Consider the following 15,012-nt stretch of genomic DNA (forward strand, 5'->3'; position numbering starts at 1 on the left):
AAAGTCATAACTAAATAAGTTAAATAGAAAAATAAACGTTTTTGTCACCTTTAGATCTGTCTTAGTAATCAGAATTTCATAATTTATCATTGACTTAGGAAACTACCCAATTCTTTTCATTACCTAATATTTTTGTTCCGCTTTTTTATTATGTTACAACACATTACTTCCTGTGGCATTCAAAAAAATTATGTCTCTTTCACAAACATTTTAACAATGGAAGTTGCGACATAATATGAAGATGTTTTAAGTAATGTAAAGTTTTTTAGTTTCGTTAATGTAGACTGACTTTGTGATGTTGATGAGACTTTGATGAATGAGGACAGAATGGAGCCATGATGCCATTACTTAATGACAGTGAGTGAGCCGTGGTAGCCCAGTTGGTAGAACGCTTGCCTCTCACTTTGAAGTCGCAGATTCGAATCCAGCACAGGCCTAAACCAATGATTGTCGAATTTGTTTTCGAATTCATGTTTGGAACATTAATGATTATCACGTGCTCAGCGGGGAAGAAAAACATCGTGAGGGAACCCACATTGATGCTGGCTGGTTTTCCCTTCGCGGGTTGAAAGGTCAAACAGGTCGCTTCTGTAAAAAACCGGACCTGTCAAATCTTCAGGTTAGGTAAACGGACCCTGTGACAAACGGGATATTTTTTGATTTATATTTTTGACGTGACTTATTGTAGATTTGCCGCAGATGGCATTAACTACTTGGCCGGACAAAGAAAAACGGGATAATATCCTATGAAATAGTATGTACTTAAAGAGTGAAGTTCAGGTAAAAAGTAATTTCTTAACATAATTTTACGACAAACAATACAAAATACTGAAGCAAGGAAAGCTATTGGACCATATCTAATCATACAAAAGTATCATTTCCTCTCAAAAATGTTCTAAGCAAACAATTTCATCCGCTTTTCAATCTCATACAAAGCCTTTAAAATCTCACTTTCATTTTGGTACGGTGCACGGTGTACTACAGCGTTTGTGGCGATGACGTCAGAAAACAAGTTTACAACTAATCACGAATATAGGTAGTGGTTCAAGTGCCAGCGGCGAAACAAGCAGAAATATGCTTTTATGCAGAAAGTTCGCAAGGAGTGGAAATCTGTTATTCGAGCCCTAAAAGCGAGGGTATAAAAGGATTAGGAGAGAAAAAGAAGATAAGATAATGGTGTAGGTACTAGTACAAAGTAATCATAGGGTATGGTGATTGTTGAATCCGACAGAAACAAAACAACAAAGTCAAAATTAGACTCAAAATAATAAATAAGTAATAACGAGCAATAAATCTTTTTTATGGATAAGAATTGCGATATTTTTACGGATGAGGAACATCTAAGGAACGACCGAGATCGCTAGCTTCGGAAAAGTTTATCGCATAGTGTGCTACGGAGAAAAGTTTGAGCAGTTAACTGTGGAACTCTAGTCAAGTGGCGCGCTGCGAAGAAGTTTTTAAAGAAAGGTCGTTTTAAGTTCAAATTCTTAGATCCGAAGATTTTGATGTTTGGAAAAAAATATAAATAAGTACGTAATAATCAGGGTCTTTTTAAGTATTCCCCTACAGTCCTATCAGTTTACCACCACTTCCTTCATCCAGGTATCATACTTCTGGATTAACTTCTTCTCTCGAGTGACTCATTGTTATTCGGATTCTTTCTTGTTCTACCAACGTTATAAACTGTAGGTTTACCGGACAATACCGTAGGTATTTTATTTCTACTGCACTTGGAAACCCTTTAATACAATATTGCTTTTTTAGAAGAGATCTAGAAGCTACTTTTGAAACCAAGTATTAAGCTGGATATGAAGAACTGTATGGTATTCTTTCGAATGGGTTATGAAATCAATGCCTGATCTTATCAACCGTGGTTTCAGGGTACTACACACTACTGAGCCGCCAAAAGCTGACATGGCTCATTTGACGACTGCATGCTTACTTAAGTAAAAAGTAGTCGGGACCCACTGCCCTCTAAAGCACGGATCAGCCTGCAATGTCCTAGCCAAACTAAGGACAGTCTCGTAAAGTGAATTCGATAACGTCCCAGTCGGGAAGCCCAGCGTTCTAACCGCTAAACTATGTCGGCTGACAATTATAACTAACTAATAGTCTTTGAGCTTAAACGCTTGCACATAACTTATACGTTACTCGCCTACTCGCTTATACGTAGTTGCACACTAACCAAACAAGTACCTATCTAAGGTGCTGTGGCTCTATTCTAACTTGAGATAGACTTGCGTAAGTCCCATAACTTGGTGCAACCAGGTATGCGAAGTCATAATCACTTATTCATAGGAATTTAGGTCAAACGGCCGAGTCTGTTTTTTTTTTCTTCCGTGTCTGGATTTGATAGGCATATTGAGATCATATTTAGACTATAAAATCCGACTACGGAAAAATCTCGCTCTGAAAGTATTAAACAAGAAAAAAAAAACTTTTTTTTAAGGCCTAAGATGGAGCTCGCCTAGAAGGTGCCTGTTGAGTCTGGCCTTGAAAGCACCCGACATTCTTCCGAATTATTATCATGTTTAAAATATACCCGTGGTCGTATGTCGTGATAAACAAACTACTAGGTCTTTTTGCTTAGCTGCAGTCAGGTAAAAACAATAATAGAGATTGTCTTATTAATACAAAATAAAAAAATATCATGTAAGTATTATTTTTATATATTTTTCATCGTCTTATTTACTATATATAGACCTCTGCCTACCCCTTCGGGGATATAGAAATGACACTAGGTTGTGTATTGTATTAAAAATAGTCAAAAGTGGGGTGCAAAGTAAACTCCACCTCGGGTTTATAAAGTGACTCTTTATAAACATTAACTTATTGAAGTATTACGAGGTCCAAAGTACACACTTGGGCTTTTCGGTCACAATCAGTAGCAGAATACAAATATTATCCTTCTCTTACTGTTTAAAGGCACCTCGATCAAACAACTGAAGATCAAAATAAGCTGAAAGAGGAATCTTTAATAAAGGAGCTACTCTACAAAAGGCACAGAGACTTTAGAAGTACGCAAACTTATAGATAGGCATATAAAATTGGCTCACTCACTCGTTCGATCGCTCCCAAGATGGATGATAAAATGGTGCCAGAAACTTTTAAAAGATCTTTCCGATAGGTGATAAGTTGGCGAGTTCACTTCTTAAATTTCCTTTGAAATGGTAAACCAACGGTCTTGTGAATAATGCAGTTGAGAACAGGATCGAAAGACCGGTTGGAGATCTGCATATAGTGGTCTGTTTTTGCTACTATTGAAAATATTACTTATTTGTAATGAGGGATTTTCCAAGGTACGTTCTTCAAAATCAATATAGATGGCGCTGTACGGTTTTTTCTTCGTTTAACCTTCTAATTTCATGGCAACAGACATATGCATCTTTTATCTTTGTTTTTGGCTAGAAATGATGACGATGACCCTTTTTATTACACCCAGACACAATTACATCTTCCACCCATTATTATTCTGATCAAAATATAGAGAAGCAATATAGGTAGTAACATAACTCTATACATAATGTGATCCAAATATGTACCAGAGTAATGAGAAAAGGTAATTATTATTGTTTTTGGGCAGCGGTAAACGCGCTCGGTCTGCGATTGTTGAAGTTAAGCAACTTTCGCAAAGGCCGGTCATAGGATGGGTGACCACAAAAAAAAGTTTTCATTTCGAGCTCCTCCGTGCTTCGGAAGGCACGTTAATTTTTGTCCCGGCTGCATTAGCAGTCGTTAATAACCATCAATCTGCACTAGGCCCGCGTGGTGGTTTAAGGCCCGATCTCCCTATCCATCCATAGGGAAGGCCCGTGCCCCAGCAGTGGAGACGTTAATGGGCTGATGATGATGATGATTGTTTTTGGTGAACGTAGCATGGAAAGTCCCTACATTTTTGACAGTTGATTTAAGCAGGGTGCTCGTGAAAGCTTTTATGACTGCAAAGTCCAATGCGAGAGCGGCAGTAGCGGCCACACAACTGGCATTTTAGTTGAGGGTCCTTAGATGGCACAGATGGTGAAGCTATACTCTCATTTTTGTGTTTTTGTAATAGTAACTGCAGATTAATAATTTATAATAATGTAATTTCTAGTTTCAAACACTTCCTAATAGAACTAAGATCAGTAAGAACTATCACAATAGAAAACAAAGAAGAACACCATCATCATCATCTCCCCATCATTATCCCGTTTTTCACAGGGTCCGCTTACCTCACTTGAAAATTCGACAAGCCCGGTTTTTTACAGACTCGACTACCTATCTGACCTTCCAACCCACGAAGGGAAAACCAGTCCAATACAGGTTAGATCATACCTCCGAAAATTCATTTCTCGGGAATGTAAGATTCCTCACGATGTTTACCTTCACCGCGGAGCACGTGATTATTATTTATGATCCAAACATGAATTCGGAAACAAATTATACAATCACTGGTTTAGGCCTGTGCTGGATTCGAAACTGCGACCTCAAAGTGAGAGACAATCGTTCTACCAACTGGGCTACCACGGCGCTTAAACAAACAAAGAAGAACTATTGTTATTTAATAATCCGATAATAAAAATAGAAACCTACTTTTATGAAATCAAATTGAATTCCATGTTTTACGGTTGCACACATATATGAAGAGTATAATGCATATAAATGAGATAAGATAAATATGGTTGGATCCCGAGACAGACAGGGAATTATTTCAAAGATGGTTATTGCAGCAGAAAAATAACAAGACTGAATTGCTAATGCATTGCAAAACAAAAATCAGCGTGAAATATTGTCTACGAAAGATAATGAAAAGAAGTCTGTTTACAAAAGCTTATTACAAGACCAAATCTACAGGCAGTAGATCTCATAATACCATTTAAAAACATCGAATATTATCGTGTCTAAATCATGTGATACTTAATCGATAGAACGTAAAGCTGAATGTGAAGCCTTCCAGAAAATAGAAGCTACAATATCAAAATGAACAACAGCAAAATTAAACTTTATAGAAGTGAAGAAATAAGAGCCAATAATCACAGGGGATGACCAGACAGAAACAATGTATTGGGAAGATAAAAGAATAGATTACATCGTCCCTCGGTCCTTGACAAGGACAAACAAACCAAATCCAATGAGATTGAACAACTTCGGTACATATTGTGTGATATCACTGTTTCATATTATATATATCATCTACCACTGACAAGACGCAAGAAATAATACATCATTTTCGTCCTTATAATAAATAATGCATCGCCTTTTTAAAATGAAGTAGCTTTTGTTCGGGTGTCATTTCTGAATAATCTGAGTTTTCAAATTTCGGATCACTCATAAAATAAAATTCATTTTCTTTGACAGGGCGCATAATCTCTTAATTCATGTCTATGATTTGTTATAAGTATTCATATTTTATCATTTCAACTTTTATTCAGCAAAACTGCAAATCCTAATCCTAAATGTGAGATCGTTTAGTGCTCCCCTTTTGTCCGGCCAAGTAGTGAATGCCATCTGAAGCAAAACTACAAGAAGTCACGTCAAATAATACTGTGATCATAAAGACTGGCAGGGTTCTAAAAAGTCGTTATTTGAGGAAAGTCAACTTGAAAACATGTTCACAATGTAAGTTCAAGGTGACACATAGTCACGTCCTGTTTGCCAATGACCAAAACTAATGTGTGAATCATTTCTATTGATTCTTAGATGTTTATTGAAATAGCAGATATGTGTTCAACATTCTTTGAATATAACTTAACTTATACTCAACATTTTTTGACTCTGTTTTTGGAGATGTGGCTTCTGAAAGATAAAGCCACATTATTAGTTTATAAAAAAATAATAATATCGAAACAATAATGTTCATATAAGTATGAATCGCCATCGACTCGCAAAGAAGAAGTATGAATCTTTTCTAATCAAAAATCAGCAGTTATTCAAATTATTCCCTCCAATTCTCAAGCCAAAACCATGTACAAAGCAATTTTAAAACAGTGCGAGTTTTAAATAGGTCCAAATTTTAGAGTTTGCACATTCTAAAAACTCCCCATGTAAACTAGCGCTAGCGGCGAGGCACTGCGATAATTGTACCTCGTAATGAAATGTGGGCGCAGTTAGCAGGTGCGAGGAAATTGACCCTCCCGACCTCTTTATTGCCCTCACTCATACTCCCCATCTGTCATGTGTTGCTTTCATAATATGAAAGGCTTTATACATACAACCCGTTCTCAATATAGACTGAATCTATACCTGTATGGAACCGCAAAGGAAACGTTAGGTAACAAAAATTTTTTGCTTGTTTGGAAAAACAAATTCTGGTCTTGGATTTTTGTTTTTAAAGCTCTCACCCGTGTTTAGACAAACTCACAAGGAGAAAATGAAATCAATAAAAAAAAACTGACTTGGATGGGACCCGCTGCTCTTGTCAAGCCGGGACGAGCGTGTTAACCACATACACCATCGGATATTTCATGTTTCTTTGGCACAGAGAGGATATGGCTTGACAGGAGCAGCTGGCTCAAGATTCATTCGAGTCAAATTGTTTCGATTTAATTTTCTCTTTGTAAAACAAATATTTGCAAACATTTACAATAATTGTAAATTACAACGATAATTTGGCGTTCTTCTTCTGTCGTATGGGTTGTGAGGTGAATTACCAACCCCTTTAACCCTGGTGACAGGGTTATTATTGTGCCGCCATAGGCCCCTGACATGACTCATGTAACGACTACGTACTTAGTTTACATCAGTAAGTAGTAACCGGGACCAACGGCTAATTAGGTGTTTCTAATCACATACTCCACAATGTACAACTGCAGTAATTTACAACTGTAAGTTTTATCAAATAGGCCCCTGGCATCAGTTATTTCACAGATCCTAGGCTACGAACCGATATTTAGTATCTCACTACGACACCACGGAAGCGCCACCACTGTCGCTGTGCAAGATAGCACAGCTTTTTATAGAATTTTACCTCTTTTGTATAGTTTTTTATTCCTTTATTGACTTTGTTTTTTAAACTACAATTAAACACTAAAAACGGTACAATACGTAATATTATATAAACAATACTACATAGTTGCTTCGTGGTATAGAAACTTATATTAAAATAATGACGACGACAGTTTCAATAGCTAAATCACGAAAAAATAGATTTCCTTTCTTACTAAATCTGAAACGACAAGGGTCTTGGCAACGTCTGTAGGAGTTGAGTTGATGAAATCAGGTTGACATACGTAGGGATCTAATATTTGAACTTTCACAATGCATACAAACCCTTCCCTGTGATCTTAAAGCTGATGCTGTCTATTTGGAAGATTGACTTAGGACTAAACCTTTCAAAGAGGTAAGTATACACGCCGATTGATAGACGTAGTACTAAGAATAGAATACTAATTTCGGTCTAAGAGGTTCAATTGCCAATGTAAGACAACGTATATAGAGTGTATGACTGAAAAATAATATACAGAGACGATACATTTTCTATTGAAGCATTAGTTATTGAAGTACACGTATTAATAGTTATCTTGCAAGGCTTTAGATACATAGCCGCCTTTAGTATAATACATTTTCGCTGTAAATGTGTGTGAAAGAAAGTGTATGTGTTATTGTTATTATTATATGATATAATGTTTTAAAACAACACTAAAAGCCGCAAGAGTTAAGCTTAGAAATAAAATGATAAATGTCTTTAAATATAACGAAAGTCCTTTGCAACATCTTTGCTGCATCATTATAAAGCCAATATGAATGCAACAGTACTTATGTTCAACAGATCAACTACAACTAAGTATTTAGTAAAAATGGCAGAAAGGTATTCATTTTTTTTTGTAGTTTTCTTCCTTTGTTTTAGTTCTATCGCTTTACATAACCAATACACTTCTTTAAACATATTTACAAGCTTAGTCTTGCGAAGTTATCTTCCAAGAACTACGAAATTTAAGGTGTTAATAAAGACTTTAAATACACGAGCAAACTACTATAGGTTGTAGTTGCTTCTGGGGAAGCAACTAGCTGTATTAGCCAAGTAGTGAACGTCATTCAAGACTCACAATAAGGCAAGTCAAAAAGATCTCTGCCCTTGAACAGTTGAGAAATCATCCAAGACGAAGTCAATGTGTTTTACGTCGAGCGTACGCCTCCGTTATGTAACTGCGCACGTGAAAGTTGCATCGACCGATGGAAAGAATTCAAATGAGTGTTTTCTCCTGTCCTTGTATATATTTCGGCTGTTCGTTATTGGTGCTTCAATAGTAGGTCAGTACTGTTAGTAGAGTTATGGATGTTATGAGAATTTTCTTGTTTGAAATCATAACACGTTTTGATGGAAAAGAGCTACTAAATAATTGCAGTCATATTAGATGCAACATCAATATTAACATTTTAATAAGTAAATACTACATAAATCGTACTATAGCTACATAAATCGTGACCTAAAAAAACAGAATTACCATAACCATCAGAAAAACAAAATGTTCTGTTGATTCTCTCTGTTGCCTCATCCAATTTCGACATCCGATTTACACGTAGACATCGAGTAACATACTTACAGCTCTTCTGAAGCTTATTTTAAGTAATACGCGTAATATTTTTTACCGATCTTTCCTTTTCTGCCTCTCTTCCCCGGTCCTCCATTTGGCCCTAATAAAAATTCCAAGACCGCACCCAAATTCTTTCCTCATTCACATTGTGACATTTTTTCAAATATTTGAATTTTTTGCGAGGTTATAACCACAGGAAGAATTGGATCCATTTTTTTGAAAGACAATCTTGTAATGGTGTTAAATGTGTCGGGGAAGGAAGCTATGGTACATACAATAACTGCCGGATTCAAATTTACGACCTCGGTTACGACGACTGTTGGAGATATCAATGGAAAATATCAAGCAAGATACGGTATCCGTAGTAAAACGCGTGGAAATGCTCTGGGATATAGCCCTTTGTACATTTGTTAGCGAGAATCGATAAATTGAGATGTACTTTTTTAATTTTTCGAAGTTTTGCTTGCCTAATGCAAGCAAGTGCAGTTTATGAACAGTATTTTAAGGAATATTGGTCCTCCGGTGTATCAAAGAAGAGCAGGTGTTTAATTATTCACTACACTTCTACGTGACTGAATTATTATGATAGATATGGCATAATTTTTATGAGCAGTTGTAGCCCAGTTGGTAGAACGCTTGCCTCTCACTTTGAAGTCGCAGGTTCCAATCCAGCATAGGCTTAAACCAATGATTGTCCAATTTGTTTTCGAATTCATGTTTGGATCATAAATTATTATCACGTGCTCAACGTTGAAGGAAAACATTGTGAGGAAATACACATTTCCGAGAAATGGATTTTCAGTGTATTGTGACCAAAACCTGTATTCGGCTGGTTTTCCCTTCGTAGGTTGGAAGCTCAGACAGGGAGTCGCTTCTGTAAAAAACTTGACCTGTCAAATCTTCAGACAGTGAAAAACGGGATTTTTTTATACGATTCTTTTTATGCATCATACGCCCATGTATATGTACGTAGTATATTAACTTGGGCAGGACTTCATCAACAAAGGGACATGGTTTCTCTCTAAAATGAAATAACAGTTCGTCTACCGCTTTTACGCCTACAGTAGGACTTGATACTCCTAACATACAATGGAGCTCTAAAGGACGATGCGTTATTGTTGTCGTTTGAATTGAAGCATGAAACAAAGACACATCAATGCTCATAAATTATGCAGTAACGTGAGAAAAAAGCTATTGTAAAGTAAATGTATGGTGAGGGTTGAAGACAATGGGTAAGGGAGCGCAGGACTGAAGTGGATTGTGTGAAGAGATGGATCCTTTATATATTATACACAGCTGATGGTATAATAGGCAACATTCCTGAGGGAACCATGATACTCAGCGTTATCAATGATAATTGTAATTCTATGAATGAAGGTTTCACAAAATATACTGCAAAATAGAAAATTGATGATATTTTTGAAACTAATGATACAAATCCTAAATGCGTGTTCTCCTTCTTAGTTAGACAGCATCTTAGCATATTTCACGACCGTCATACATATGACGGTCGTGAAATCTTTGTTTAGCCGTCTTGCTTCAATGTGTGGGTTAAATTGATGATGTGGTTCATCCATTTACTAGACAGACAGGGATAGACTAAGCTAATTTACTAACAGACATAGTAGCACAGTGGGACAGTACACCCAAAGCGCTAATTCAATTACAAATGCAGTGTCCACGTAAGTTGCGTCACGTGTGATATACGATGATGAATCATCAACTAGTCAATGAATGACTCAGACGTGCAATCAATATACCTACTACAGGAAAATACCTCACAAACAATAATGATCTTAGCAAAATAGTAAATATAACAGAAATAAGAAACGAAGAAGACGTATATATACTCTACTGTACCAAAAGGTATTTCGATATATGTGATGTTATGCATTGTTTTAAGTTTACGCGGTTATTCTCATAATTAAAGGACATAATAATGGGTTCTTAACGCGTTTAAATGGGGGCAAAGAAAGAGGGTAGATATGTCTGCCCGTAGAAAATTATAGATCTACCTACTCCACTCCAATCTCATCAGTCATCCCGTGATCATGGCACTTGCAACAGTGTCGAAATATCGGGAGTCTCATATCCCCATTTGAACGCGATAAGAACCCGTTATTATGTGCTTTAATTGTGATGTTATGGTCACGAAATTAAATTAATTCTTTACTCCTAATTTATTTGACACAAATATTTGGTTCATGTACAATAAGATACAATAAGGCTTCAACCACCATTTGTGGATACTAATTATACTGTTCTGATGCACATTGAACTGAGTGATCTAAAACTGTAAATAAATATGATCACATTATTTCTTATAGATATACCTACTTAATATCATCTTGGACATTTAAAAACTGCGATACTGTTACTATTTTATAACAATCATTACGAAATTATGAAGTAAGTATTAGAAAATATCCAAAGAATGAACAGATTCAAAAGATTTAAAAACTACTATAAAACCAGCGGACAGTTAGTCTTCACGGTCACGTTTGGGTCAAAGTAGAGAAAATCACAATGTCGTCATATAAAAGAAACCGGTTTCGGTTGTGTTACTTGTGTAGGTGCGTAGAAAGCGAAATCACTGACGTGTCAATACGCGATCAACGACTAGACGACTTGTTGCGTTCTATCTATTTCGTGTCGATAGCTCTTCGCCGATAGGTCGATAGATCTTTTGGTGTTGCTTACCGTCGGCGTCGCCGCGTCGTGGCGAAGTGGTTCGCCAATCTGATTAGGTACTAAGGCACCGGACCTTTGAACGTAACGATCGAGTCGAAAGATTGAATTGAAATTTGCCAATCGCTTACTTCTACAGTTCATATTTTTATATTATATTATTATAGGTAAGTGGTTCGCCAATCTGATTAGGTACTGAGGCGCCGGACCTCTGAACGTAACGATCGAGTAGAAAGATCGAATTGAAAATTAGCAATCGCTTACTTCTACAGTTCACGTTTTTAGATTATATTATAGGTAAGTAAGATACATAATATTTTTCTTCCTGGTTGGTGGTTTTTGTATTTGATTTGCGCTCAAGCCGTACTCGAAGTAGACTTTTGGTGAATTGTGCGATAACTTTTCAAAGATAAAACTTCTATCACGTCAGAGACAGCAGATTGTTTTATTTTGGATATATAAAGAAAATTGTGCTTTATACTTGTCTTATTTGACCCCAGACCCAGACAAATAAGAACAGATCGACTTACTCGTAAATGGAACTCAATTAAGTAGGTTAGAGTTCTTATCGAACATGTGTCGAGAGAAATGAAGTGGGTTGGAAACAGACGACAGTTCTTAGGAGAATAGAATCTATGGCTCCTCACCTGGGATTACCTTTTTCGTATTTATAACCTTTTCTCAGAGTAGATCCTGTTACCTGTTACACAAAATATCTGCTCTCTTTCTCGATTTCCTGGCAGAGTAACTTCAGTGCGTATCATGATTTAGGAACACGTTTTAAAAGTGAATCTTATTTACTATGTACGTTGAATTGACTGGTAACAGCCTCTTCTATGTTACACTTTGTTGTTATTTTCTACTTGTGACTGCCCTTTGAATAGTTCCAATCCGTTATTCTTCATATAGATTGTTGTTTTACTTTCTATCTACGTTACCTTACTTATCATCATGTTAGGCTTTTTAAATACGAGTCCAGTTCATTGATCTAACGTACTAACCTACTAATTTACTCTACACCATGAAAGGAAAATTAACTCCCTATACAATAAATCATTCATTGTTTAGTTAAGAATTTCGCACCTTCTCAATCTGGGTCGAATATTCGTTCCAACAATAGAGTAATGTGAATTGGCCAATAAACCTGAAATGTTCAGTCGTTAACGAGCCGCTTTACTCGGTTAGTGCTAAATCCGATGTGTTGAGTGACGAATCGTGGCCCGATTATGATGCTGTTTTTGGTTCGGGTTTGTAATCGATATAAAAAATTGGGCGAGGAATTTTTATGAATTTTATTTGTAAAAGTATTACGTACATAGGGTGTTACTGACATAGTAACGAATACTGAGGGGAATGATTCTGAGATAATATCAAGTAGAATTTGCAGTCAGCGTATGAGTTCGAGCCATTTGCGTTGAAGACAGCGGGACCTTGGGGCGCTGAGGCCAATGCTTTGGTGCGCGATGTTGGCCGCCGTATAAGGGTTGGAGGCGGAGATACTCGAGCTGGCTTTTTCCTCGCGCAGAGTATTTCACTTGCGGTCCAGAGAGGCAACGCTGCAAGCATAATGGGTACGTTCGGGCGGGACTCGCTTTTCGGAGGGCTTTTTGACGTTTGATATGTTTTTTTTTATATATTTATGTATTTTAGTAGAATTTACCGTCACAAAAGTAAAGAACGGAAAATAATTAAAAAGACACCAAGTGTCATGAATTTTCCGACAGGAAACCCACTTGATATCAACTCAGAGTCATGGCCTCAATCATCCCTCAAAGTTTTCGTTACGATGTCTCTAACACGCTCGTAATACATAACATTGTGACTAGAGCCACAACCTAAGTTGCATGTGATAACAGCTGATGACCCCATCGCCCATAACTTTTTTTACCTGACAGTTTGCTTCAGATGGCATTAACTAATTGGCCGGACAAATGCGGAGGGCTCTCTCCCGGTTCAAAAATAATATCAGAAAGGACATAACCTTCTATCGGTTTTTCCGACAACGAAAATAAGCAACTGAACGTGTTCTTTGTTTTATTCCAATTCAGCATAGGGACTCTGCCCACCCCAGTAGGAATCACGGGAGTTTATGTATACAGGGTGTTAGTGACACCGTATCGAATACTGAGGGGGATAATTCAGGCCATGATTCTGAGTTAATATCAAGTGGAATTTTTCGTCGGAACATTCCGCTTGATATCAACTCAGAATCATTGTCTTGTAATGCCCCCCCCTTCGCAACTATCCTGGTCACGGCACCAAATTGTAACACTCCCCCCCCCCCTTCGCAACTATCCTGGTCACGGCACCAAAATGTAACACACCCCCCCTTCGCAACTCGTTTAAACACCTGCCTAAATCTATATATCCCTACAATCATCTACTTTGACCTATAAATACGTTTAAAAATACCTGTAAGAGAAATTCACACAGCACAGAAATCATATAAACAGACATATTCAAACGACTATGATAAAGCATAATATAATCCACCTGAAATAAAAGTACACAGACACGAACAAATAAAAATATATCAAATCAAGAAATCCTTAAAATATAACATGCAGCTGTAAAACGAATTCGTAAAATAATCAAAGTAGATTTTAATTGGCCAATTAATAATAATGTGATCGTCTAGTATATTATGGTTAGGACTCTACGTTGTGTTTTTGTAATAAGTAACTCAGATTCTTTGAATGAAGGTATGTTGAGATCAGGATGAACGTACGAAAGGAGACGTTAAGAATGCCATACATATTATACATGTCATAAATAAATAGAATACAATATAAAACAATATACAGTAAATGAAATAAAGTTGAATAAATACTTAAATATTAATATGTAAAACATTTTAATAAATACTTACTATAGATTTATTACAAATCAATAAAGAGACTAAATTAAATTAGATTAAATTAGATTAAATTAAATTAAATTAGAGTACTAGAATGGTATTTGTATTTGGTACAATGAGAGACATAAGTAATAAACTTGAATACGATATAGATTGAAATATTGAAGTTTTGTCAATTGAGATTAAATTGAGAGTGCTATAATAGTATCTAATATAGAAATAAATAATTATAAATATAGTTAGGTTAAGTTAAATAAGGATTTATTTGTTTAGGAATTAGGTTTTATTATTGTGAAAGATCTAGGAACACAGGAAAAGGATTAGAATCCCATACCAACAATGTAATGGTATAGGGTGCCTTTTCGAGCCCCGACCACGCTCTTCGGCGAATGAGGCCCTACCCTGATTTAGGCCCCTCTCCGAAAAGGATATATTTTGTAATGGTGAGCCATTCGGCCTTGTTGTAGAGATGAAATATCTCTGAAGTATAAAATAAAGTGTAAGGATTTGGGATGAGCAGCACTCAGCACCAATCAGCTTCATAGCTTACTTTATTCAATTAGTATTAGATTTGATGTATGGTCAGCCTCATATGCAAAACATGCAATATAATATTCTTAGCTTTGGTAAACAATATCAGCATTTCTTCAAATGTCGGTCTACACCCAAGGACACGTTAACTTGTGGTGCGATAAATGTCGTGACTACGTTCAGTATTGATATTATTATAAATGAGTAAGGATGTTAAAACAGGTCATATAAAAGATAATATTCGATGATAGTAACGTAGACAGGCTTTCGTTAGTCCGTCACAAAGGACTGCAACTCGTCGATAATTTATTTATATAAGTAGTAATATAGTACGATGAAGTACGATCGAGCGCTAGGACAACGGCCTGGATAATGTCGAGAATATTAGTAAATAACACAGGCATGACCGTATGATAGAGTAGC

The 15,012-nt window shown here is 36.4% G+C and overlaps 1 protein-coding gene across 2 annotated transcripts in view; it reads right to left on the bottom strand.

Moving 5' to 3' along the window:
• Positions 1 to 15,012, bottom strand: part of LOC126370197 (chaoptin) — a 95,925-nt gene that overhangs the window by 67,986 nt on the left and 12,927 nt on the right. The window lies entirely within an intron of this gene.

This window comes from Pectinophora gossypiella, chromosome 10 (assembly GCF_024362695.1).
Source record: "Pectinophora gossypiella chromosome 10, ilPecGoss1.1, whole genome shotgun sequence".
NCBI classification, from domain to species: Eukaryota; Metazoa; Arthropoda; class Insecta; order Lepidoptera; family Gelechiidae; genus Pectinophora; species Pectinophora gossypiella.